The sequence below is a fragment of the Sus scrofa genome, chromosome 12 (genome assembly GCF_000003025.6).
Source record: "Sus scrofa isolate TJ Tabasco breed Duroc chromosome 12, Sscrofa11.1, whole genome shotgun sequence".
Taxonomy (NCBI): Eukaryota; Metazoa; Chordata; class Mammalia; order Artiodactyla; family Suidae; genus Sus; species Sus scrofa.
The window spans coordinates 2,405,959-2,433,396 of NC_010454.4; the positions used below are offsets into that span (position 1 = coordinate 2,405,959).

The 27,438-nt window shown below is 52.9% G+C and overlaps 1 protein-coding gene across 1 annotated transcript in view; it reads left to right on the plus strand.

Moving 5' to 3' along the window:
- TBC1D16 (TBC1 domain family member 16) overlaps positions 1-27,438 on the plus strand; it is a 76,701-nt gene that overhangs the window by 21,798 nt on the left and 27,465 nt on the right.

The following is a 27,438-nucleotide window of genomic DNA, read 5'->3' on the forward strand; positions in this document are numbered from 1 at the left end:
GGTCTAACTGGCCTCTTAACCCAGTCCAACCCCCCCCACCCCCAGAACTAGGCCCCCAGGAGTCCTGGCATCTTTTCCTGGCATCCCTGGAACGGCAGAGATGGTCCGTTATCCCATAACCCCAGGCCGACTCCGGGAGGCCTGGTGGTGGCAGAAGGCCTGTGGGGGAGGCCTGGTCCCCAGCCAGGCTCTGTGCTCTGCCTGTGCCCAAGCTGGCCAAGGGGCCCCTAGCCTTTCTACCTCTCATGCCCTTGAGCTGTAAGCAGCTGGATCACAGACCCAGGGGGAAGTTGGCTGGTTACTCTACAGCCTGAGAGCCCAGAGGAACAGGATGGCTGGACACGTTGGGGGCTCCGTGGCCCAGGCGACAGCCTGGAGGGGCAGCAGCGAGATCCACGTGCACGTGCCTCATGGGGGAGGTTGTCACAGTGTCGCGGGGGCCACATGCAGCGTCGTTAGGGGTCCTCAGGGGCTCACAGAAGCGGGCACGCACAAGACTCAGGAACTACAGGCTTGCGCTCACCCAGGGCAACAGGGGCAGCAGCCCTTCCCGTGCTCGGCCGGGCTTCTCGCGCTCCCTGGATTTCTCGGTTAACAATGGTGGTGATCTGAGTGCGGGCGTTACTCAGACGGTCAGCACGCGAGTATTGAGCTCACGTGTAATGAGGTGGATGGTCTGAGCTTTGTCCGGACACTGGGCGTGCGTGCCATGGATTACTTATTGTTATGCCCATAGCCGCCCCAAACCCTGTGATGGAGGCCCTAACACCACCCCCTGTGTACAGAGAAGTTAAGGAACTTGCTGGAGTTCACGGAGTACTTCAGGAGCTGAGCCAGGTTGGAACCCAGCTGGGTCTACGGGAGGGCTGGCAGCCTGGAAGCGAAGAAGGCAGGCTGCTTCGCTGGCTTCAGTGGAAAGGAATTTGAGATGGATTCTTTCCTGTTGTCGTCCACTCAGTAAGATGTCGTCCATTAAAGCCCAGTGGTGACCCGATAACACTCATCTGGAGCCCAGCGGCGTGTGTAAGGGGAGCGGTCAGCTGTAGCCCGGGACTCCAGGGGCCCAGAAGGTCCTCTGACCAGAGGAGCAGGCAGGGCTCTGTCAGAGCGCCCTCTCGTGGTGCCATGCTGCCAGTCACTCTTCATCCCCCTCCCTCAGCCCCTGAAGCCACGAATCCACCTTGTGTCTCTGTGGATTTGCCTGTTCTGGACCCGTCACATCAGTGAGATCATGCCGCTTGTGTCGCTTTGCATCTGGCTCCTTTCACGAAGCGTGATGTCCTCAAGGTCCATCCAAGCGTGTCAGGGGTGCACTCTTGGATTTATGCTTTTATGGCTGGCTAATATTCCCACGATGTTCACGTGCAGTTGGATTTGGGAGTGTTAGTCTGTTGGGCGTGCCCGGAAGATGGTCATGTCATCGGGGAGATCCCTCCCTCTCCGTGGAGCCCCAGCAATTCCATATCACTTGCTTTTCTAGCCCGGTCAGTCCAGTTCAGCCCAGGCTTTGGGTGGGGGCAGGACGGCCATGAATGAGATTCCCTTTAGGCCTGCCAGGAGTGGGGCTGAAGTGGAACCAGCCTGTCTCTGAGACAGAACGTGAGAGGTGTTACATGGAGGCACCCTGGGTCCTGACCCGGTTGTGCTTGACAGGCTGCTGGGAGCTTAAAAAGAAGCAGATACGAATTCCAGAAGGGTCTGGGCAGGCGCTGGGCTATGCACTTTACACCAGGCTTCATTGCAATTTCCTTGCTTCTTTTCTCCTGGAGCCGAGATGCCAACTTGTCTCCCCATCATATCTGACCCTGGAAGCAGAGCTGCTGCTCCTCTGCTCCCTCCCACCCCCCATAGTGCCCACCTGGTGATGGGCCTGGAAATTTGGACTAAATGGTCCGTGGTACTAGACGCTAGAGAGCAAGCCTACCCAGCCCGGTGAAAAATGAGAATCCCCAGGCAGCTTTTATGGCTCCCAGTGCCCGGGCCGCACCCAGACCAACTGAACCAGAATGGCTGGGCTCAGGCCTGGGCATGAGCAGCGTTTGAACTCCCCAGGTTTTCCAAAGTGCGGCTGGGGTTGACCACTGCTACTGTGATGGGGAGCACGGGGAGAAAAGCATGGGCCTTGTGCCTCAGGCAGAGGGCATCTAGCAGGAGGTCCCAGAGTGCAGCATCCACTGGACCAGACACCCCTCAGGAGCTTGTCTTTGAGGACATGAATGCGCCCATAGTGGCTCCTGAGCAGAGGCTTCTAATCTAACTGGAATCGGGTCCCTGGAAGGGGAGCAGACAGGCTGGCTCACGGGATCCCTCTGGTGGCAGAACCTAAGAACTACATGTGCAGGCTGAGCGTGTGGCTGGGGGATGTGCGGGGTAGAAGAGCCCCCATCCCAGAGTCCCCCAAACACTTTGTTATGTGGCAGGTAGTTCACAGAAGGGCTGAGTGTCTACAATGGCAGTGCCCATTCATGTGTTACCTGTTGGGTCTAGCCTCATCCTAGATAGCAAGGTCACCTGCCATAGCCACCGGAGCCCCAGCACAGTGATGGCTGGAAATCTTTGACCATATGAGTGTCCAAGGCCTATTGGGAAATCGGTGGACAAGGGGAGCTGGGCCACTTCCTCATCACCATAGACCCTCCTACCACTGAGGTCTGAGTTCTACGAGCAGGGGTTAGGGTCTGTGGCTCTCTTAGCCTCGCACCTTCCATAGTGCCAGCAATCAAGGCTTCAGATTGGGATAAAAGTGAGGATGACCACTAGACAAGTGGCCAGCCCATTGTTCATTTCTGCCCTGAAGGGCCAGTTGGGTGAGGGCGTCATATAACAGAACCCCATGTAGATCCCCATGTGGCATGTTGATTGCTCCACCTTGGGGTCATATGTGGCAATATGATGAACGGAAACACAGCTCCTGCTCCCTAAACCAAAAGGTCTCTTCCAAAACTTGTCCTAAGAAATAATTACAGAAATAAAGCACATTTGGAGTTCCCGTCGTGGCGCAGTGGTTAACGAATCCGACTAGGAACCATGAGGTTGCGGTTCGATCCCTGGCCTTGCTCAGTGGGTTAAGGATCTGGTGTTGCCGTGTGCTGTGGTGTAGGTTGCAGACACGGCTCGGATCTCGCATTGCTGTGGTTCTGGCGTAGGCCGGTGGCTACAGCTCCGATTCAACCCCTAGCCTGGGAACCTCCATATGCCACGGGAGCGGCCCTAGAAATGGCAAAAAGACAAAAAAAAAAAAAAAAGAGAGAGAGAGAGAGAAGAAAAGAAATAAAGCACATTTGCATGAAGACTTCAACATACTGTTCTTCATAAGCGGAGGGAAAGGAGGAAGAACCTAGAGAGGGAAACCCACCCATTTCGGTTCAGGTACCAGGCCAAGGGGCTTTAATAGAATGGGGCCTGCAAGTCCCCTGAGGTTTTGTGCCACTTCCTGTATGTGTGCTCAGGGGTATGCATTTTCCTGAGGAGGGGGTGCCTTCTGGCTCCCCAAATGGTTCAGAACCTCCGTACTGCCAGATGGAAGAAAGTGCAGTATTTGTAAAGCTGTACTGCCGCGTGGAAATTTATAGCGTATCAAAAACGAAGCAGGTTGCAAATTATGTGCACATTTTGATTGCAATCCACTCAAAAGCCTGGTGCATGAATGAGGCCATCCAAGCAGCACGGCACACTGGATCTTTCTAGATCTGGGCCTTCCAGATAGCACCACTGCCTCATTCAGCTAGGGAACACTTGAAGGGTGGCTGGTGCGACCAACGCACTGAATTTTTAATTTTACGTAATACTGATGGAGATAAATTTAAGTGGCACGTGTGGCCACCGCATTGGACAGCACGAGTTGAGCGGAAGCTGTGCCAAAATGTTAGGATAGTACGGTTACAAGTAATTTTTTTCTTCTCTCATGTTGCAAAAATGTTATGCTGTAATTATATTAATCTTACGATGAAAACAAGTTTTACAAATAGTCTGTAAAACCCCTGCACAGTGCAGACTGGCTCACCCTCACCTGCTGTCTTGCACCCTTGAGAGGGCCCCTAGGACCGTATGAGGTCCCTCCTGGGATGCCGATGCTGATGGTCTGCCATCTCGTCCCCAGAGTCATGACTGGTGCCCACCCCCCACCGGGTGAATGTGTGTCGTGTTTCCGCTTTCTCATCCCTAGGTCTTGCCATCCTTGGTGTATGTTCTTAGGGTGGCTGTTCTGAGTGAAGGGTGGTGTTTGGGTTGCAGAATGGGCTGGTTGGCCTTGCCACATGGGGTCTCTTTCCATGGTGTCATCAGTGCAGGGATCCAGCCAGCCAGGCATGGGTCCAGGAGGGCCAGGCGCAGCCTCGGGGGACGCAAGCCACCTGCCCTTGGGGTCCTCCCCAGATGCTCAGCTGCCTCTCAGCCTCTCCTCTCTCTTCCCACGCACGCTGCCTCTCCTCTCTCTTCCCACGCACGCTGCGTTTCTGCCGGCTGCCCCTAGCCTCCCTCCAGCTGGAATGCCCTTCCCTCCACTGCTGAAACCCCAGCCAGCCTGCAGGTCTCCTCTATGACTCCTGCTAGCTCTGCAGAGTTCCTGCCCCTTTCCCAGAGCATTGTGTGGCATTTAAAGTTCGCTTCCTTGCACTATGGCTTTTCCGTGAGACCTAGGTCTGGACCAGTGCTGTCCTATAGAACTTTCCACGGTGATGAATGCTGGCCAGTGCAGCTATGGAAATGTGGCTATGGCGACCAAGCAATTAGACTTTTAGTTTTTTCATCTTCAGTGAATTTAAAGTCCAGTACCCACAGGCTTCCAGGGCTTCTGTGCTGGACAGCGCAGGTCCAGATGAAACGGTGCTTGTCAGGGGTGGAGGGGGTGGTTGTCCCCCTGGCAAGAAAGAGCCCCTCAAAATGCTCTGTCAAGAGAAAAAGAGGAAAACACCAGAAAAGTGAAAAGGTGCCCCAACCCACCCCCATGCAGAGGGGTTGGTGGCAGGAGGGGTCACAGGCAGAAGCCAGTGAGGAGGGTGATGACGACAGAGCCAGCCCCAAGGGCAGTCACTTCGACAGCATGCCGGCGCCCACCCCGCGGAGGGAGCCAGGCTGAAATAAATGGCATCTTAAGTGCTTTTTGCCTTTAGGAGGAGAAGGCTCTATGACACCAGAGGATCAGCTGTAAAGGCTGAATTATTCATACCTTCTCGTCAGTGTCGGTGTAACTGGCCCTGCTCCTCCCACCCTACTCTGGGGAGAATCCAGCCTCTGAGAAGGACCCAGAGCCTGTGAACTTGGTGGGCCCAGCTTCAAGTGCTGAGTGTCATTGCCGAGGGGCTGCCACAGGGTCACCCAAAGCCTGGCGAGGGGGCAGGCTGTGTGCTGCTGTGAGATTCCTGTTGCTTTGGGCAGTTTGCATAAACAGACTTGCCGTTCCTTTTCTGTCCAGCCATCTCAGGGCAGGTGGTCAAGCCCGCGAGAGTGAGAAGTTTGTCTTGGAGTGGGAGAAGAAATGAAACCTGCAGGGGAGGGGGCATGACACAAGCGAGGGAGATGCCCTTCACTTCTTCCCGCTCAGAGTAGCTGACAGCAAATAAGAACCCTCTCTGAGAGGTGAGGGAAGAGGGATGGGGGTGCTGAGAAGAAGGGAGGGGCTGGAAGATTGGGGCCCTAAGAAGACGAGGAGGGGGAGCAAAGGGGAAGGGCCAGAGGCTGGACCAGTGGCTGTCCTTGGAGGCCACTCCAGCAGCAGTGGGGCCGGGGATGGGGTGAGGGAAGGGCCAGGAGCTGCTGAAGGGGAGGGTGGTGGTCCAGCTGTAGGAAGGAATGCTGAGGCGTGATTGGGTTCCGGAGAGATTTAGGAGGTAGAGCGGCCAGGAATTGGGGAGAAACAGGATGGCCGGGCGCTGGGGCAGAGGTGCACTGCCTACCCCTCAAATTTCAGGAAGACACCGCTGAGCTCAGTCGTGGGGCAGCCCAGGTACCCCGGATGTCCTGCGGATGCTCCAGGAACACCCACCTTCACCCTCTGGGGCCCCCAGCAGCAGTCTGGCAGCCGAGAAGCTAGCAGCTTCCAAAGATCTGTTGTTTGGGTTTGTTTGTGCTTCTGTAACCGGGAGCTGAGATTTATTTCTTTAAAACATCCCATCTTCCGACACCCTGCAATCTGTTCTGCGCGTCGTTAAGACTAATCTTGTCTTATGTTTCTGTGGCACTCGGCAGGCTCTGTGCCGGCATCTCTCCCTCCGAGCCCCCACCCGTCTGCTCTGCCCGCCCCCCCTCCCCAGTCAAGGTGGCAGTCACACGCTGCTCCCCCCTCCCCAAGCCTGGGGGGGTGGCTGATACCAGGGGCCCGAAGGAAGCCGCTCCAAGAAGGGCAGCTGGTGGGACTGAGCCATGCTATCGGCGCCCAGCCTTAGCAGCCTGGAAACAGCCCGGGAGCCTCACTGCCAGGCAGGGAAGCCAGGCACTGCCTGGGGCCCGAGGATGGCCCTTCACCGTCTGCCCTGCAGCTCTGGAAGCGCACTGGCCGGCGGCTGCCCCTGGCTCCAGGAGCTTGGAAGGGTTGCCAGGGAATTCAGGCAACCCAGTGCTTTGATGTGAGATTCAGGGAGCCATTTGGCGCAGAGGCATTGTCTGGGGAGGGAGGGGGGCAAGGTCTGCCTTCGGATGTGAACCAAGCCACGTATAATCCCTGGGGCGTGAGCTTGGTAAGTGTTTAATCTCTTTGTGCCTCACTTTTCCTTATCTGTGAAGTGGGACCACTGTGAGGACAAAGTGAGGCTTTGAATGAAAGCACTTGGAAAAGGGCTCAATGCAGAGTCGCAAATGGTAATCGTTTACGAGAACGATAAAAATCAAAGTGGCACTTTTATGGTCCCTACCAGTGTGCCAGCCTGGTTCTAAGTGCTTTATATTAGTTCCCTGGGGCCTCTGTAAGGAAGGACCGCAAACCAGGCAGCTTAGAAAAGCAGAGAGGGACCCTCGCAGTTCTGGAGGCCAGACGTCTGAAATCAAGGTGTCTGCAGGGCCTCACTCCTTCCGAAGGGCCAGGGAGGAGCCCTTCTGCCTCTGCCAGCTCCCAGGGCTCCAGCCGTTCCCTGTGGCCGCATCTTTCTCATCTCTTGCCTCCATCGTCACATGGCTTTTCCTCTGCTTGTAAGGACACCAGTCCTTGGATTTAGGGTCCACGCTCAATCCAGGTTGATCTCACCTTGGGGTCCCTAACTAATTACATCCAGAAAGACCTTGTTTCCAAATCGGGTCATATTGGGAGGTCCCAGGTGGACGTGAATTTAGGGGGACACATTTCAATCCAGCTCATGCTTTGTGGGTACTGACCATTAACTCTTGGAACAGTGCCCGAGGTTGGGGCTGTTCTTATTTCATTTAGAGGAGGCTGAGGCGCAGGGTCAGAGAACAAAGGCTCCTACCCAAGGAACCAGCTCTGAAGTTAAAAACAAAACAGCAAAACAGCATGGGCCCTTGTGAAGCCCCTCTTTCTGTCCCCACTTGGCATATCAGTCACCCCTCCTGGCCCAGCCTCTCAGCTCCCTGGGTCTGTTCCAGAGCCTCCCAGGAGGGCCACGGGGCCCAAGCAAAGATGCTGTGGAAATCTGCTTCAGAAGTGACAACAGCAATATGTATGCGCATTTTAGAAATTTGGAAGAAAGGGCATACAGAAAATATTTATGGTCATCCATCCCTCCAGCACTGCTCTAATCATTTTGATTTACTTCTCTCTGGCCTTTCAAAGACGGGGATTGTGGAGTTCCCTGGTGGCCCAGTGGTTAAGGATCTGGCGTTGTCACTGCTGTAGCTCTGGTTATTGCTGTGGTACAGCTTTGATCCCTGGTCCCGGGAACGTCTGCATGCTGTGGGCATGGCCAAAAAAATTTAGCAAATCCCATCAGTCAAGGGGGGGGGCAACACTATTGACTATTAGTGGAGGAAACTGCTTTGCAGTCTAGCAAATGTTTGGGGAAAAAAAAAAAAAAAGATGGGGATTGCGAAGGTCCATCTCAGGGGTCAGCAGATCTTTTTTATAAAGGGCCACACGGTGTTTTTGGCTTGTTGAGCTGTACGGCTTTTTAACTCTGCCCGTAGAAAGCAGCCACTGGCGACAAGGAAGTGATTGGGCGTGGCTGGGTTCCCATAAAACTTGATTTATGGACGCTTTGAATTTCATTTGATTTTCATGTGTCATAAAATACCTTTCTCCTTGTGACTTTCTCAACGTTTTAAGGTGTTCAGACCCACTCTTCCCACAAAAACCTGCACACAGATAGCAGCTTCCTTCATCAGTGCCAAAACGTGCCGGCAACTGAGATGCTCGTTCTTCAGTAGGTGACTGGAGAAATAAACCGGGACATCTAGACCAGGGAATTCTATTCCGTGTGAAAAAGGAAGGAGCTCTCAAGACAGGGAAAGACGTGGAGGAGACTTAAATGCGTGTTGCTCAGGGAGCGAAGCCAATCCCCAAAGGCTACAGACGGTGTGATTTCGACTCTGACTTTCTGGAAAAGGCAGAGCTATGGAGACCGTAAAAAGGGATCCGTGGCTGCCAGGGATTAGGGGAGAGGGAGTGGTGGATAGAGCGCAGAGGATTTTTAGGGCAGTAAAACGCTTCTGGATGATACCGAATGGCAACACATGTCCCTGCACATTTGTCAAAGCCCAGAGGATGTGCAAGAGCAGGAGTGAACCGTCATGTGAACTGTGGGCTTGGTGATTCGTGATAACGTAGAGACAGTGGCTCCTCACTCACAACGAACGTACCGTGCTAACGCAAGACACTAACATCGGGGAAACGCTGGGTCTAAGTGGAAGGCTGTCTAGGAACTCTGTACCTTCCACTCGGTTTGTCCGTAAACCTAAAACTGCTCTAAGAAACAAAGTCTATTAAAAAAAAAAAAAGTCTTAGCTCACAGGTTGTACCAAGACAGGCCATCGTGCGCTGACTCCTGGTCTAAACCAGCACTGCTCAGTAGACACGTACTGTGAGCCACCGTACGTAAAGAGGGATTTAAATTTTTCTAGTCGTCTCGTTTGGGGGGGGCGTTGTTTTGGTTTTTGGCTGCACGGGAGACACATGGAAGTTCCTGGGCCAGGGATCGAATCTGAGCTGCTGCAGAGATAACACCAGGAACTCCCCAGTAGTCTTGTTTTTTTGAAGCTTTATTTTGAAATAACTATAGAGTCACAGGAAATTGCAAAAAAAAAAAAAAATGTGCAGGGAGGTGCTGTGCACCCTTCATCCAATCTCCCCTGATGGCAACATCCTGTGTAAAACCAGAGTGCACACTCCAGGGCAGGAAATGGGGGTGGGTCCCACGCACAGATCTCGCTGGGTTTTCAAGCACCCACTTGTGTGTGTGTGGCGGGGTAGAGTCCTGTGCAGTTGTATCTCATGTGTAGCTTTGTGCCACCGCCGCCGCCTTCACGATCAAGGTGCAGAACTGCCCCGTCGCCACTCGGCTCCCATCTGCTCCCTCTCCCAGCTGCAGCCACAACCCTAGTCTCCATCTCTAGAAGACTCTCGTATACATGGAATCACACACTCTGTAACCTTGAGCTGGGTCTTTTGACTCAGCCTCACTCCCTTGAGCTTATCCAAGCCATTGTGTGTATCAGTAGTTGTTTCCTTTTTATTACTGGGTCGTAGTCCATGCTATGCCTGGACCAGTTTAAGGAGGGACACTAGTGGGTTGTTTTCAGTTTGGGGTGCATATTAATAAAGATGCTGTGGACGTTTGTGTATGGGGTTTTGCCTGAACATACTTTCCACTTCTCTGGGAGCAATTCCCAGGGGCGCGATTGCTGGGCTCTGTGTGTGGTGGTTGCCTGTTTCATTTTAAAAGAAATTTACTCAAATTGTTTTCCACAGTAACTGCGCCATCTTACATTTTCACCAGCAATATGAGTGGTACCGTTTCTCCACATCGTCACCAGCATTTGGTCTGGTCACTATTTTATTTTTATTTTTTGGCCCTTTTGCTATGTGTGTAGTGAGATGGCATGGTGGTTTTAATTTGCATTTCCCTGATGATTAGTGATGTTGAGCATCTTTTCAGGTGTTTCTCTGCTGTCTTAGATGCTCTTTGGTGAAACGTCTCTTCATGTCTTTTGCCTGTTTTCTATGTTTTTAAACTATTGCATTTTTTAGTTCTTTAAACAATTGTCTAGAAGACTTTCGTATAAATGGAATCACACATTTGTCATTACTAGTCCTTTCTCAGACATGGTGGTGGAAGTATTTCTCTTCGCCTGTAATCGTCTTTTCATTCTCCTAGCAGGATCTTTCACAAAGGAAAACATTGTGATTTTTTTTTTTTTGGTCTTTTTGCCATTTCTTGGGCCGCCCCCGCGGCATATGGAGGTTCCCAGGCTAGGGGTCGAATCGGAGCCGTAGCCACCAGCCTACCTACGCCAGAGCCACAGCAACGCGGGATCCGAGCCGTGTCTGCAACCTACACCACAGCTCACGGCAACGCCGGATCTTTAACCCACTGAGCAAGGGCAGGGATCGAACCCGCAACCTCATGGTTCCTAGTCGGATTTGTTAACCACTGCGCCACCACGGGAACTCCGGAAAATATTGTGATTTTGATGACACCCGATTGATCACCTTTTCCTCTTACGGATCTTGCTTTTAGCATCAAGTCTAAGAACTCCTGGCCTGGCCTTGAGTCCTTTTATTTTCCTAGAAATGTTATAGTTTTGCATTTCCCATGTAAGTCCATCACCGTAAGTTTGCGTGAATTTCAGTGGAAGAGCAAGGAGTGAGGCTTAGGGCAAGTTCATCCTCACGCCCAGGGATGTTCGCCCCAGACCACGGAGGAGGCCGACCCTCCTCCATGGCACCGCTTTTGCACTGTTGCTAAAAATCAGCCAGGCATAATTTGTGTGCGTCGTATAGCCACATTTTAGTAAGTAAAAAAGAGACATGTAAAATTAATTTTCGTGATCACCCAGTGTACCCAAAATATTAACATTTCAACATAAATTAATATGAAAAGTTGGAGTTCCCGTTGTGGCTCAGCAGTCACAAACCCGACTTGTATCCAGGAGGACGCTGGTTCCATCCCTGGTCCCACTTAGTGGGTTAAGAATCCAGCATTGCCATGAGCTATGGCACAGGTTGCAGACATGGCTTGGATCCAGTGTTGCTGTGTGTGTAGTGTAGGCCGGCAGCTGCAGCTCCAATTCGAACTCTAGCCCGGGAACTTCCATATGCCACACGTGTGGCCCTAAAAAGCAAAAAGAAAGAAAGAATATTACAAGTCGATGAAAGCTGTTTAATATTCTATCTTTGTATCTAGTCTTGGGAATCCCATGTATGCTCTACCCCTAGAGTACATCTCAGTTTTAATTCGCCACTTTTCAGGTACTTGAGCCGCCTGCGGCCTAGTCTCTACTGGTCAGTATCCTACTTCTTTTTTTTAATGTTTTCTGGCCGGTCCTCTTCCTTTGTCCTTGACTGCTGGGCGGCTTCTAGGAGAAGGTCTAAAGAGGGTTCTGTCGCCCCTGCTTTGGGAGGGTAGGAGGGGTTGTAACCCTGACCCCTCCCTGGCTCGGAGCAAGATTCCAGAGAGATGCCTGACAGGCCCTTGCCCAGGTGGGTCTCCTTGAAGTCGCTCTGCCATTGACTGCCTTCCTTTTGGAAAGCTGGCCTCTTTCCATGAACTGTCAGGACAGGGAGGAGATAAGCGCATCAACCCTCCCGAAGTGAAGAGAAGGAAGTTCAGCCTCCGGGAGAGGCCGAGCTCTCTGGAGACTTGACGCTCCCACTGCAGGATGGCTGTCGAAGGACAGGGAGATGAAGCTGTTGTCGGCCTTTCCCCCTCAGCTCACAAACCATGACAGCCCCTCTGGGGGTCCTTGATGCAACCTTCATGATTTGTTGCAGGGGGCGTGAGGATGCTCTCTGGGGGTCTGTGTTGCTCCACCTGCACAGAGCTGTGCTTGGGAGCAGGAAGTCGGAGGCCCCAGGGGCTTCCAGCTCTTGCATCAGCAGCCCTGGCAGGGGTTCTGCAGGGCCCGGAGCCCACGTGAGCTTCGAGAGCTCTGAGCGTGAGGTCACAGAGCAGTGACATGGCAGTGCCTCCCAGGTGAGACGAGAGCCCGTGCTCCGCCTTTGGGACCCACGCCTGGCTGTTGCAATGCAACCCAATATCTGATGAAATCCTCCCCAAAGGTGAGAGAGGGGGATTGGCAAGTGCCCTTTGTCTTTTGTTTGGAATGTTCCTGTGTTTTCTGCCGCCTTCCCAACAGAGGAAGCAAGGCATTTTTATTTGGGTTTCCATTCAACCAAGTTCCTTAAATACCTGTGATGTGCCAGGGAGAAAGGGCTCCTGGTGGCCCTTCCCCCCTATCCAGAATATGTATCCTGGCTTCAGGGGATCTGTTTTGGGAACCTGAGAATATGGTTTCCATGCCCATCAGACAGCTGAAGCCTAGACACCCTGGTCATTCCGAACCGCCTGCCTTTGAAAGGCAGAGGCTCTCAGAAGCAGACCTGGACTCTGGTGCCCACAGGTGGCCTCGAGCATGTTCCGACCTCCCTTAGCTGCAGGCAGTGACACAGATGGTTCCTACGTGTGGCCACCTCGGAGCCAAGCACCTGGTCACCTCCCAGCTCTGCCCAGCCACGTGCCCTGGCAAGTCTCCACCCTCAGGGTTGGACTGTGACCATCCGTGCCCACAAGGCCATCAGGGGGAGCGGCCCCTAAGTGCACTGGAGGTCCCCAGGAGACCGGCCTGAGGGCTTAGATGGCCACACGCCTCTTCTGTTACATGTTCTTTGATGGGGTACAGACCCCCTAGAGAAAGGGGGCCTTTCCTGTGGGGCTTTGGGGCCAGAAAGGGCTACAGGATGGAGGGTCTGCCAGGCTGGGGGTAACATGGGGGTGAGAAGTTGGAAGTGGAAAGGTTCTAGAAGCAGAGAGGGTGGTTGTCTCCTGGCTCCCAGGAAGGGAGGCCCGTACACATCTGGGGTGGGGGGGAGGGGAGGAGACCTGGGACCCAGCGAAGGGGCGGTAGTGGATGTGGCCTCTCCCAGCAGCCCTGGGGCTGGCGGTTAGGCCGGCCCTGTAGACGGTAAAGGCATCAGGATCTGTCTTGCTTCTGTAAATATTTAAACACTGGGAGGATTATTTTTGGTAGCTACGGTCTCTCTCCGAGCCTGGCCGGCTGCCGGGCTGCCAGGAAGGGTGTCGAGTGACAGCGGGCTCCCTGCACACTCCCTGGTGCTCCGCGTCCCAGTCACAATGGCCACAATTTAATTGGGGTCACGGGCCCCCCTTTGGGGAGAGCACGGACAGGCACAGGCTCCTAGGCTTTCGCCTTCAGGGTAAGGGCGACGTGACAAACACGGATGTCGGGTCTCCGAAGTTTCCCTGACGGTGGTTGAAAGTGACAGTGCCTCGAGCTTCCAAACCTGGAGCAGTGACGTGTAGGGCCAGCCGCCGGCCGGGCACCCCCCAGGGAGGTCGCCGCACTCTACCAGACCCACCTGGGGTGAAAGGACGCATTGTGTGCCCTGCAGAGCGTGAGGGGCTGCGGAGAGCCGTCTCTGTGGGGTTCACAGAGCTGACGTGCAGAAGAGCCTGCTCCGCGGGCGGGCGTGAACGTGGGCCGCTCAGGTTCCCCGCGATCAGGTCTGTCTGGGCATCACAGCCCTGCTGCTCTTTTTCCGCCGTGGAAGATGAAGCTGGCAAACACTGTCCATTGAAGCTCTATTTTCCTGGAGGTGGCCCTGCGGCTGAGGAGGGCTCTCCGTGTGCCCAGCAGATGGCAGGCTTCCCCCAGAGCAGCCAGGGGTGTCCACTGCCCGCCAAGCCCGCGGCCACCCAGCCTCCCGCCCCCACCCCCACCCCCTTTCCCCAGAGAAGAAGCTCCACCCGCCCTTTGTTGCTCACCTGTCTCCCTCTCACCTCCCGCTGCCTCCTCCCAAGGGGCTGCCTGGGGGCATGCTGTTGGGGACCGGGGTCACGGGGACGGGGGTGGGGGGTGGGGGGGCTCCGACCCAGGCCAGGCTCCCTTGGCTGTGGGGCCCCCGGACGCTCCTTTCCTTGTCTGGTCTCTACTGTCCCCCGACTTTTTGCCTCCTCTCTGGGGATCTGATGGGTGGAGAGTTGTCAGCATGACCCCCCCCAGGACGGGCCATCCATGGCCTCTCCGGAGACCAGACGGGTCCTAGACAGGCTTGGCCTCTGGCCCCAGGGCAGAGGCGCATGGCCGAGGTTAGGCCTGGGATGTGAGGGAGCGGAGGGGCCAGCGGGATGCAGCCCCACACAGGGATGCAGCCTGGCCCCTGTCCTTCTCACTGTCCCTGTGGGCACATTGACGCCTAGGACAGCCCAGCTGAGTCGCAAGGGGGCCTTGTCTGAAATTTACTTTCCCAGACCCTCTCTTTTAAAAAAAAAAAAAAAATTGTTGGAAGTCAAGGGATGATATCCCGCAGAACGGAAGGCGGGAACTCAGATATTTGTACACCCAGGTGCATGGCAACTTTCCACACAATTGCCAAAAGGTAGAAGCAACCCTCATGTCCATCCGGGGATGAATGGGTAAACCAAACGTGGCCCATCGCACACTGGAATGTTATTCAGCCTTAAAAAGGAGGACATTCTGACACCCGCTGTAACACGGAGGAATCTGGGGGACATTGTGCCAGTGAAATAAGTCAGTCACAAAAGGACACATACTTACATGAGGTTCCTAGAACTGTCAGATTTGTAGAGACAGAGCGTAGAATAGAGGGTACCAGTGACTGGGAGAGAGTGACGGGGAGGGAGTGTTTAATAGGGACAGAGTTTCGGTTTGGGAAGATGAGTTCCAGAGAGTTCTGGAGATGCTGGTGGTGGTGCTGGCACAGCACTGTGAATGTACTTAATGTCACCGAACTCTATGGTTGGAGACAGCAGAAACGGTAAATTGTATATTATGTGTATTTTGCCACAAAAGGAAAAAGACGTTGAGATCACCAGAGTGACTGGAACTGTGGGAAACCACCTTGGGTGACTGTCCCCTGTCCCAACATTGGTCTGCCCTTCCAGGCATCGGACGGTCATGCCAGTGTGGTCCAGGGCTGCTTACTGGGGCCAGCTCTGGGGCCGCAGCCGCTCACCTCTACCTGGGCCGGGAGAGGCTGGCATGGCCAGCCAGGATGCCGTGGCTGGAGGGCTGACTGTAGCCTGGGCACCCACCACCTCCGTCTCCTCACTGCGGCCGGGGCCCGAGGCTCCCCATAAGAGGGACTCCACAGCTCGTTCAACCCAAATTGAAAGTGGTGGCAAGTCAAATCCAGAGTTAGGCCCTAAGCTGGTTCTTCTGGGGCTGGTGGGTGGGGAAACCCAGAGGAAGCCCCTGGAGGCGGTCAAGGTCAGATCAGGAGGTACCGCAGCCCCAGCCTTTTCCAGAGCTTCAAAAAATTCTCCCTCTGAACCTGAACTCGAGAACCATTGCCCTCTGGGAACTGGGAAGCTGAGCACCCTGAAGGGAGGGCACCCTGGGCCTCCCTGAGTGACAGGATCCCGAGCCTCCAGGCCCCCAGAGGATGGGAACTGATACTGGGACTCCAGAGGGGACTGGGGAGGGCCCAGCTGGGCGTCCCCCCACCCCCAGGAGCCTCTACCGATAACACGATGCGTGTTTCTGCCCCTCGTCATGTAGCGTGACATTGGTTTTGCTCTTTTAACAAAGATTCTAGAGTCCTCCCAGCCTGTGGCAAAGCAGAGGGCCAGGTGGGCAAAATGAATGAGAAATAAATGAATGAGAGCCACTGGGGAGGCCTGGCCAGTGGGAACCAGGCTGGTGAAGCTGGCCGGCTCCCCACTCCCAGCCTCGCCTTGGCCTGCTGGGCCCCGCTGTGGCCGCTTCAGAGCCTGACCCCTCTCCTTCTGGCCTTGGGGCCAAGTGGCAGGGGCTGGTGTGCCAGTTGGGGCGGGTCCCTGTGCTGATGCCCTCTGCCCTGGAGGGCACACCTACGTTTTCAAAGGGACCCAGACTCAAAGTCCAGGCATCCGGAAACAGCGAATACACGAGTGACCTTTGAGTTTGGCAGGTGCTTGGCCAAAGATCAGCATGAACCTGCCAGTATCCCTGACGGCACAGGTCATGACCTCAGGCTGCCCCGGGACCCATGCCTGGGGTTATCGCTCAGGGGACAGCCCAGTCGGGAGCCTGAGCCCCTGATGACTCAGCACCCATCACCTCTGCTGGGATGGGGCCACCCTGTAGACGGTGCCTGTGCAGGCTCGCCCGTCTGCCCAGGACGAGAGCAGCCCTGCCCACACAGGAGAAGCCTTGAAAGCCGTTCCAAACTCTGCACCGGCCCTCAGCCCTGGTGAGGGTAGGGGCAAGGCAAGATAGCTGTACCTATGGGGACTTTCTCTAAGGCAGGCCCCAAATCAAACACCATGTTTATGGGGGGGACCCCTCTGCCACTCAGACAGCAGAAGGGTCACCTGCTCAAGGCCACACTGATGGAGGTGTGAGCCCTGCCTGCTGGCTTGCTGAACTTCGGGAACTGGTCAGGAGGTTTGGGGTCTTTTACCACGTACAGAGCAGTCGCCCCTGGCTGGAGGACGCCACTCTGATTGTTTTAAAGGGAGAAGTCACTCCTGTGCTCACAGGGCCACTTCATCAGGGACCTGCGGTGCTGCTGGAGGGTTGTAATGGTCCTGCACATTGGGGGTGCCCTTGGGGCCTCCTTGAGACCCGTCTGTGAGTGGTGCTGTCAGGAAATACTCCCTGGCTGTTCACACCACGCATTTGCTCAGAGCGGGAAATTGTATAAATAGCAGGAAATGTCCCCACTCATCCCTATGCTTTTTCCCCCTTTTTAAAAAGAAATGTCCTCTGGGGAAACCTCTATCTCTTCGATTGATTGAAAGTCTTTTCCTCGGTGGAACGGAGGGTGCCGGGTCCCCAGAAAGGGCCTGGGGTGGGGGACAAGCCCAGGCTGGGCTGTGGTGACGCCGTGCAGCCCGGCCGGGGTGGGAGCCATGCCCAGGCTCTTCCACGGGGCTGGCCAGGGCCCACGTCACTGAGCTCAGCAGAACCGAGCTTTGGCTTTTCGAGGCTTTGTCACTGACAAAACAAGCAGGGGTCACTGAGTTTTGCTTTGTGGCTGATTAACCATTAGAGGACCGACATCCCACACATAGAACCCTCCAGAGAAAACTCCCATCACCCCTAAAGGGGACGATTTGGGGGTCGTCTCCTGTGCGGAGTCATGGGTGTGTTGCGTTGCTGGTGTGCACTGACAGAATTCTTGGCACGGGATGTGCAGAGCAGCTGCGGCTGGTGGAGCGGGGAGCAGGCAGGCGGTGCAGTGTCTGACTCTCCGCCACCACCTAGGGATTGGGCAAGTCCGGCGAGCCCCCCTGGGTGGTGCCCACTGCGCCCCTTGGGAGCCGATGGTGTGGGGTTTGGACTTAACACACAGCTCTCTGCCGTTGGCCGAGGAAAACTATTTCCCCTTTGGGCCAGCTGTCCATAGCCGTTGCTGGAGCTGGGAGAGGCCCATTGGCTGGTGTGACTTCTCAGGTGGTGGTGTTTTGTTTTGTGACTTTGGAAAGAACATGAAAGACTGGGCAGATGCCTACTTGCCAAGGAGCCCAGGCCTGGTGGCCAGTCCAGCACCTCCCTGGTAGGTGTCAGGGAAAATATTCAAAGTAAATAAATACAGTGGTTTCTGGGAGCGCATAATACTTTTCCCCGCTCTCTCCTAACCCCAGCGCCTGGGGCTGGAACCCCACAGGGGAAACTCTTGTCCTTTCATAACTGAAAGTTTGCCTGGGCCTGGATGGGCACACACACGCCGCCCCCCCCACACACATGTACACAGACACAGGAACGCATACATACAAAACATATGCGTGCACACACATGCCCACACCCCACACACATACACGTACACAGTTTCAGAGAGGAGAGTATTTTGTTTGGGTCAGAAGAAAATATTCAATATCCTCTATTTTCTACCTGTTTAGTTTTTCCTTTTTTTTTTTCCAATCACTTTCAAAATTGCTGGGCTAGTTTTTCCAAGTTTAAGATACAGTCACTCCTTTGTATCTACAGGTTCCTCATCTGTTGATTCAACCAACCTCGGATTGAAAATACTTGGGGGAAAAAAAATTTTCCAGAAAGTCCTTAAAAGCAGAACTTGAATTTGACAGATACCAGCAACTATTTACATGGCGTTGACATCGTGTTTACAATTATGTACATAGCATTGCCGTTGCATTAGATACTAGAAGTCATCTAGAGATGTATACAGAAAGAGACATGCACCCCTGTGTTCACGGCAGCATCATTCGCAATAGCCGAGACACGGAAGCAACCTAAATATCCACTGATGAACGGATAAATAAGATGTGGTATATACACAATGGAATATTACTCAGCTATAAAAAAGAATGAAATAATGACATTTGCAGTAACATGGATAGGCCTCGAGATGAGCATACTATGTGAAATAAGTCAAACAAAGACAAATATGATATTCCACTTATCTGCGAATCTAAAAAGAAGTACAGATGAATTTACTTACAAAATAGAAACAGACTCACAGACACAGAAAACAAATTTTTCCCAAAGGGGAAGGTAGGGGAGGGATGGATCAATTAGGAATTTGGGATTAATAGGCACTATCATATATAAAATAAATAAACATCAAGGACCTACTGTATAGCACAGGAAACTATATTCAGTATCTTATAATAACCTGTAAGGGAAAAAAAAAACCTGAAAAAGGACGTATATATATGTATATAACTGAATACTTTGCTGTATACCTGAAACTAATACAACATTGTAAATCAACTGTACTTCAATAAAAAATAAAGTATATGGGAGGTTATATGCAAATACTATGCAATTTTATATAAAGAACTTGAGCATCCGAGGATTTGGGTACCTGCAGGATTCCTGGAACCAGTCCCCCCCAGGTAGTGAAGCACCACTGAATACCTTCTAGATCTCACACGCACATAACACCTGACACTCTCAGAAGGCTCCTGGGCCTCCAAACTTGTGAAAATTTCTCGCCCGCCTGTAAGCCAGCCACTGTTGGTGGAGCCCCTAAGTCCCTCTGAACCAAAATCTCCGTGTTTCCACATAACATTTTTTCCCCTCAAGGCAGCACCCTGGGCTCTCCTGGCAGAGTGAGGCCACTGTCACAGAACCGGGGGGATATCCTTCCTGACAGCCCCACCCCAGCCTCTTCCCTTGGAGGCAGTTATGGTTCCTGGTCACCGGGCGTATGCCTGCACCTGTTTGTTCTGTTGTAAAAACAGCCATCCTTAGGAAATGCTTCTTCCTCATCCCACCCAGACCAGGATGTTCTGGACAATTCCCTCTCTTGGTTGGGTACAGCCACAGTCTGGAAGATGCTGTGGGCTGATTCCTCCCTGGGCAATGATGCAGCCCCACCATTGGCCCCTGTCCTGACCTTCTATTGCCCGTGGTGGAGGTACCTGTGCCCCACCTCACATCCAAGGGCCTCTCTGGGAACAAAGTAATCCCCAAATGGTTTTGCTCCAAGGCTGCTGTGGGAAGGAAGTCCAGGAAACCCAGCAGCAGAGCCCATGGCGCAAAGGGGACAGCTGACCTCAAGTCAGCTCTTCCCGATGGTCACTGCAAAGGCAGCTTAGGGTGAGCCCAGACAGCCCAACCCCACCCCTGCCAGGAAGGTCCAGGAAGGGCCTTGGACACCCATCTGGCTGTAGACTTCTCACTTAACCCAAACTTCCCATTGACCTAAGGGAGCGACACGTCCACTGAGGATGCGGGGTGCCCGCTCAGCCACAGCCTCCTGCAGGGTCAGGTTTGCAGAGCCTTTCCTGGAGAATGGGAGACTCAGCTGGGATGGAGGTTAAACCCATTCACTTCCTGGAGAATGGGAGACTCAGCTGGGATGGAGGTTAAACCCGTTCACTACCTGGAGTGGCCCTGCCCTTTTGTAAGACACAAGGAATAGGGCGCATGGGCACCTGGGCCCCACTCATCCTTCAAAGCAGGAAGTGCCACCGGAGCCCCTGCTTTCCCAGGTGGCAGGGGCAGCCTTTGTCCTCTGCCACAGGTCTTGGGTCGGGGGGGGGTGTTCACAGAGATGCTCTGCAGGCAGGAGCTCTGGAAAATATCCTGGGGGTGTGGTGCTGAGGATGCAGGGTGAGATGCAAGCTCTGATTTGAAACTCTGTGTTTGTGATGGTCAAAACCATCCACCTGGGTTGGATGTTTGTCTGGGAGCATGATCAGAGATCTCCTTGTGTTCAAGAAGTGCACATATTCTTTCAATGTGGTGCGTATGCCCAACGTACCCTAGAAATACAAGGTCTGAGACCAGTGGACAAAGCTAGTGAGATCATCTGGGCTTTGGGTCCAAAGTGGGTGCCCATGGACCCCACAGCACCTTTGCAGCCTCCCCCAGCCCCTGCATTGGGACCATGCAGTAATTGGCACTGCAGTGATTTAGGCAAGTGCTAATCAAAAGCTTTTATTTTCTGATGATCTCTCCTTTTGATGGATGGCAGATGCCAGTGCAGTCAAAATATAAACAGATTCCAGTCAGAACATTTCAAAGAAGAAACCAGCCATTCCAGAGAGCAGAGGACAGCACCCCTTCTGCCGCCTGGCTAAGAGTTTCACTGGGAAAAATGATTTTTCATCACCTTTTTGCTTTCTATTTAAATTAAGCTTTGCCAAGCAAGTTTGGCAGCAGCGGAGGGCTCCTAATTTGGTCCCCCTTGACCTCTGCTGCCTTGATTGGCAGTTTGTTGCCGGGCGGGAAGTTGTGCCCGCGAGGTAGGAGCAGCAGAACAAATGCCCTAGGACAGCTCTGTGTCCCTCGAGGACCCCGGCAGAGGGGGGGAGAGTACGCAATTAGAGAGGTCTTCACACAGAAAGTTAATTAGCTACTAAATGGCATTTAGCACAGTTTACGATGGGAAATGCATGTCTGAGAAGCAAATGGAGACCAGTGAATAATGGCGACCACAAGACGGGGGTCCTGACTGCTGGTGCTTCACCCCTCGGGCCTGACTCAACGCCAGGGTCTCAGGGCACAGGGCCCATGTTCCCTCAAGGGTGAAGGGGAGACACTCGGGATGGCCCGGCCCACGTGCCCAGGAGCAGCCGTCCCCTCTGGGAGTGAGGGCCAGGCCCCCCCAAGACCGGGGTGGGGTGGGGTGCCCCCGAGATCTGCTTGGCCTGGGAGTGGCTGTCCTGCCTCCCCCGCGCTGTGCAGCTTCCCGGTGGTAAAGTCAGTTCTGTGTGCATTCGTTGCTGGAAACCGGGTGTGGGCTGGGCTGCATGGTGTCCCCTAGAACCTCAGAGCAAGGAACCTGCCGGGAAGGGTCTTCACAGATGGAATTAAGGGTCAAGATGAGATCACATTAGATGAGGGTGGGCTCTACATCCAATTAGCGACCTTATTAAGACAAAAACGGACACCCAGACCCAGGGCAGAGGCAGAGATGGCTGTGACGTAGCTTCGAACCAAGCAAGGCGGAGGGTAGCTGGAGCCGCCGGAAGCTGGGCGAGGCAGGAAGGATGGTGCCCTGGAGCCTCAGAGGGAGCGGGGTCCTGGGGACCCCTTGATCCTGGGCTTTTGGCCTCCAGGACCGTGAGAGGAGAGAGTCTGTCGTTTTAAGGCACCCAGATTCTTGTGACTGTGACAGCAGCCTGGGGAAACAAACAGCGTGGGAGCCACACTGCCGCCCCCACCTCAGTCTGTAGGAGACCCGGCCTGGGTGCTGCTGTCTGAGGCCAGAGACGGGTGGGTGGCCAGGAGTAAACCGGGGCCCCAGCAGGTCAGGGCGGCCTTTGTGCTCTGTTACCATCCCACTTCTGACTCAGGGGTGCTCTCGTCTGACCTCCTTGATTTATTTGCCAATCGAAACCGTGGGTTGATTGCTCGGGGCAGTTTTTTGTTTGTAGAGGGAAGGTTTTTGCTTTTTATTTGTTTGGTTTTGCCTTTGAGGTTTTTAATAATCTGGAGGATTTTCTTCCTTTTGTAAATATAAAAGTAACACCTGCTTACTCAAGAAATTTTGAAACATAGGGAAGAGATAAAACCAGGGAGTGAAATCCTACCTGTGACCAACACAGCCATTGCCAGCATTTTGCTCTGTTTCTTCCAGCCTTGCGCTTATTTTTATTTTTTTTCTTTCTGATGCCTAAGTTATTTTACGAAGTTGCAGACATGCTGTTTGTAAATTTTGGCTTATTGGTTTTTAAAGTAATATTTTAAAAATTTGCTATATTTGATACATGCTATATATATGTGTGTGTGTGTATATAGATATAGATATAAAACATGTATATGATGCAGCATAATAATAAAATGCACCCCCATTACCCTTGGCACAGCTGCATGCCTGAACTGACCCAGCCACTGAGGCTCCCTTCCTTCCCTGGAATCTGGACTCCGGGAAGCATCACTTTCTGGGATGCCGTGGGCATTATTTCCTCCCTCTTCTAAGGCAGGTTGGCCACATCTGTGTACCTTTTCCAACAATATGGGTTTAGTTTTGTCTGATTTTGAGCATATTAAAATGTCAGCATCCTTTGCAACCTTCTGTGACCAGCTCTGTGTCTTAAGGTCATGAGGTTTATTTCCCGGGACTGCCAGGAGGTACCCCAAGCTGTGACCATTGCCCAGTTCGTCCATCCGTGTCCCTGGCACTCGCTGTTCGGTGTGTTTTCAGGGGGTTTCTCTATGACAATTCTTGCACCGGGCTTTGGTGTGGGGAGTGAATCCCTCTGGGCTGTGTGTGCTCAGCTTCACAAGAAACACCCATTGTTTTGCACAGATGATGGGCCGGCTTACGCTCCCCCCCACCAGGATTATGTGAGTCCCGTCCTGCTGTTTTCAATTCATGTCCTATTATAAATTCTTTCCGTGTCCTCTTAATGGCCATCATTTCAAGCGCCTCCCTAATATCCTATTGGGAGGATATATGACATTTCACTTGGTGGTACACCTTTCATGGACACTGAGTTGTTTCCAGTTTTCTGCCGTTCTTATGAGATACCTGCTTCTGCTTGGTGCTGGTGCACAAATAGGATTATTCCTCCAGTGGGTTCCCAGAAACAGAATCAAAGAGGGAAACGTTTTCAGTTATTGAGACACGTTGCCAATTGCTGCTTTAAAGGTGTGAGCCTTCATTGTGGACAAATTCATAGACGGTGCACAAAGATGTAAATGTTTGTGTACACACACAAACACACAGGGTTCCATATTTACATGTGCGCAAAAGTCTGATGTGTAAGTTCGTGCACGTACAAAGGTTTAATGCGTACATATGCACACATACCGAAATTCAATGTGATATTGTTTATTTTATAAAAACCAAAAACAGGAACCACCCCAAGTCTTTGTCCATAGAGAAGGTATAAATAAATACACAGAACCCGAAGCAACACTTAAAAAGAAATGCAGCTGACCCGATGTACTGACAGGACAAAGCCGAGGTATAGTAACAGAAAAATCCAGCTGAACAGTATTGACAGCCTGCTCCTATTTCCGCTTTAATGTGTGTGTGGGGTGTGTGTGTGTGTCTGTGTGGCTGGGTGTGGGTGCCATAGAACACCCACAGAGGGCTGCCTGGCCCGTGGTTACCTGTGGAAGGGCAGGATTGAGTCCGGGCTGAGTCTGGCAAAGGAACAAGAGACTTTACAGTTTTGCTTTACACGCCTCTGAGTGAATTTGTAAGCAGCATGTTCCTTTTCCCATGAAAGAAGGGCTGGTGGAGAGGGTAGACATGTGCCCGTTCGCCTCGCCCAGGGCAGGAGGGGCTGGTGCCAGCTTCATAGTACACCTCCCAACGTCGGCTTCCACTCCCTTGGAAATAAATCACTGCTGACCCGTGGGCTTGAAAACCAGGCTCCTTTGCATTTCTTTATGACTGATGATTTGAATATATTTCTGTAGGTTTATTCACATCATTTGTGTGTGTGTGTGTGTGTGTGTGTGTGTGTGTGTGTGTGAAGTATGTGTCCGTGGCCCATTTATTTCCTGGGGTCTTTGTGGTTTTATAGAAGAGTACATCGGAAAGAGAAAGCCCTCCTCTGAGGGTCCCCCAATCTCCCCGCCGTATCAAGATTTGGGGATGGTTTTCACGGAGACCAGGAGGTAGGGAGCTACCCCATCTCCCTGAGACCTGCCGCCCACGGCCTCCCTTCTGCCCTGTACACGGCTCCGAGGACAGACAGCCGCCTGGCAGTCGAGGCTGGCAGCGAGCCTCTGGGTGGGCTGAGTCAGGCTGCTGAAGGACGGCTGTGCCACCCTGAGAAGCAGAGCTTCCTAGGCCACCCTCCTCAGGTTGGAACGGCCGTTTTGCTCTAGAAGATCCGTCAGCCAGAGTCCCAGTCCCGGTTTGCCTTAACTGCCCCGAGCCGAGCAAGCGGTGGCTCGGCGCCAAAGGCTGCTGTTGGTCAACGTGGAACCAGGCCCAGGGGTGACGAAACAAGAGTGGTGTGGAAGCGGCGTCACGGGAGAAGGCAAGGGAGCCCGGTTCTGAGGTCGCTCCCCGGGCAGGCGCTCTGCAAGGAGTTCGGGCTTGTGGGGTCCACCACGTGGATGGGAGTTAGAGGGATGTAAATGAGTCACCAGCGCCCATCCAAGAAGGCAGGCACGTTTTATTTTATTGTCACTATTAGTCGCAGTTTGGGGTTAGAAGGGATAGTGACGATGGTCGTATAACTATAAATATGGTAAAATTCATTGAATTAAAAAAATGAAGTGATAGAGGGTAGCAACTAACATTCCCCCAGGACCTCCCACTGCCCAAGCCCTGTTACTGACTCCTGCCCTCAATGCCAGCAGCTCCGGTCGGCTCTGGTGTGGGGGTCCCGCGGCAGTCACGCTCCGCTTCCAGCCTGTCCGGAGGGACTGAAGGTGCCAGGCCGAGCACAGGCGCGCACAGCAGGGTGGTCCCTGGGTTGTCACTCTGAGCATCCCAGATGGCATCTTGAGGAGCCCATCAGGTCTCTGCTACTGGGGCTCCCGCAGGAATTTCCCTCGAACCCAGACTGGCTGAGAGGGGGAAAGAGCTGCATGGAGGGAGCAAGGCCCAGAGGTCAGAATGCAGAAGGTTCTGGCTCCCAGCTCTGCCGTCTCTCCCACCGGCCATGCCTCTCAGCTGGTCCCTCAGTGTCTCTGTTAGAAAAACGATTTGATGGCCTCCTGACCTTTGTGGCGCTTCTGTGACCACGTGCTCTTTCTCTGGGCAGCCCTCGCTTACCCCGACCCCCGAAGGGGCGCTCCAAACCCCACTGCCTTTCCCCAGGCGCCCTCCAGAGGTGAGTCCACTGACCCACGTGACGGCCCAGCAGTCCTCACAGTTAGGCAGAGAGAGAAGGCAAACTTGGGCTGAAAGCCTGAAAAAAAAGAGTTCATGAAATTTAATCAGATGCCTAAGGGGAACACCTAAATTTAGTCAAATTATTATTAGTATTCATTCCATTTTTAAATTGCCTAGGGGAACATCACCGAAAAAGTTGGGAAACCACCAGCCTGGATAGTGATGATTCTGTTCTGCCGACCTGGGGGAACTGCCAGGGGACTGCAGGGTCCCCACCCATGGCACAGCTGTGCCCCCAGCACCCATACGGGGAGCCACTCTGCTGGGTGCGGGGGTGCATGACCCAGAGAGTCCCACAGTGGGGTCTTCTTGCATTTGGCCTTAATAGACTCATACAGGTTCACGTCCACCTAGGCCTCATCAGCCCCCAGCTCTGGCCAAGGGAGCGCACCCCCCCCACCCCCCATAGCAAGGCCTCTGGTCATCAGCCCCCAAACCCCTAAGTATCTGCTCCTTGTTACTGAGTCTCTGGCCTCCGCCTCCACTGGTTATGCAGTCTGCTTTTCAAGGAGGAGCATCTGAGAAGGCCCGTGTGACTTAGGGCTGAATAGACGGTGTGTGACTTTTGAGGGCCGATAGCCTGTTTCAGACATATTTGCAGAAAAATCAAGTAAAATCCACATGGTGCCTTTTTAAAATTTTTTAAATGTTTAATTGTTTTTTTACAATATTGTGCTAGTTTTGGGTATACAGCATAGTGATTCAGTATTTTTGCAGGTTAACTCCACTATAGATTATTACAAGTTAATGGGTATAACTTCCTATGCTGTACAGTAGATCCTTGCTGCTGATCTATTTTATATATAGCAGTTTGTATCTGTTAATCCCATACCCCTTATTTGTCCCTTCCCCCTTCCCTTTCCCCTTTGGAACCACAAGTTTATTTTCTATATCTGTGAGTCTGTTTCTATTTTGCATATACATTCATTCGTATTTTTTTAGATCCCACATCTCAGTGATAACATGTAGCGTTTGTCTTTCTCTGCTTATTTCAGTAAGCATGATATTCTCTAGGTCTATCCACATTGCTGCAAATGGCAAAATTTCATCCTTTTTATGGTTGAGTAATATCCATTATACACACACACACATATATATACATATGCATATATATGCCACATTTCTCAATCCATTCATCTATTGATGGACACTTAGGTTGCTTCCATATCTTGGCTACTGTACATGGTGCTATTATGAACATTGGGGTGCATGTATCTTTTTTTTTTTTTTTTGTCTTTTGAGGGCTGTACCCGAAGCATATGGAGGTTCTCAGGCTACGGGTCTAATCGGAGCTGTAGCCGCCAGCCTACACCACAGCCACAGCAATGCGGGATCCGAGCCGCGTCTGCGACCTACCCCACAGCTCATGACAACGCCAGATCCTTAACCCACTGAGCAAGGCCAGGGATCGAACCTGAAACCTCATGGTTCCTAGTCGGCTTCATCTCAGCTGCGCCACAACGGGAACTCCTGTATCTTTTTCATTAGAGTTTTCTCCCGGTATGTAACTAAGAGTAGAATTGCTGGATCATATAGCCGTTCCAGTTTTAGTTTTTTAAGGCAACTCTGTACTGTTTCCCGTAATGGCTGCACCAGTTTACAAGGCGCCTTTTTATGGCACTTGATAACCTGACTGTCAAGGTTCTTTCCCTCCCCAGCCAGCACTTAGAGTAAATGCCGGTCCCACAGAAGGGACACAGAAACATTTTCACACCCCAGTGTTTGTGACAAACCTGCATTCCCTCTTGTCCTCCCCGCCATCCCCCCTTCCTCAAACATCACCTTTTTGGTTTGGGCAGGTGACTTAGCTTCATTTTGGGGTCGCCTGACTGGCCTGCGGGCTGAGCTGAATCTGACCTGTGAGCGTGCGTTCTCTGCCCGTCTCTGCAGCTCAGGGTGCTGCCTGGGTGGCCCACGTGGGCCTTGCTTTGGTCAGAGTCTGGCTCTCGGCAGAAATTTTGTCACTCATAGTTTTTCTCGGTCCTACAAAACCTCCTAGGTATGACCCTGAACGGACTGAGTTCACGCAACCAATACGGGCACTTTGGTTTAGAAATATTTTCTTACCCATTTTAAACTCCTGTAAAATCTGGGGGGCA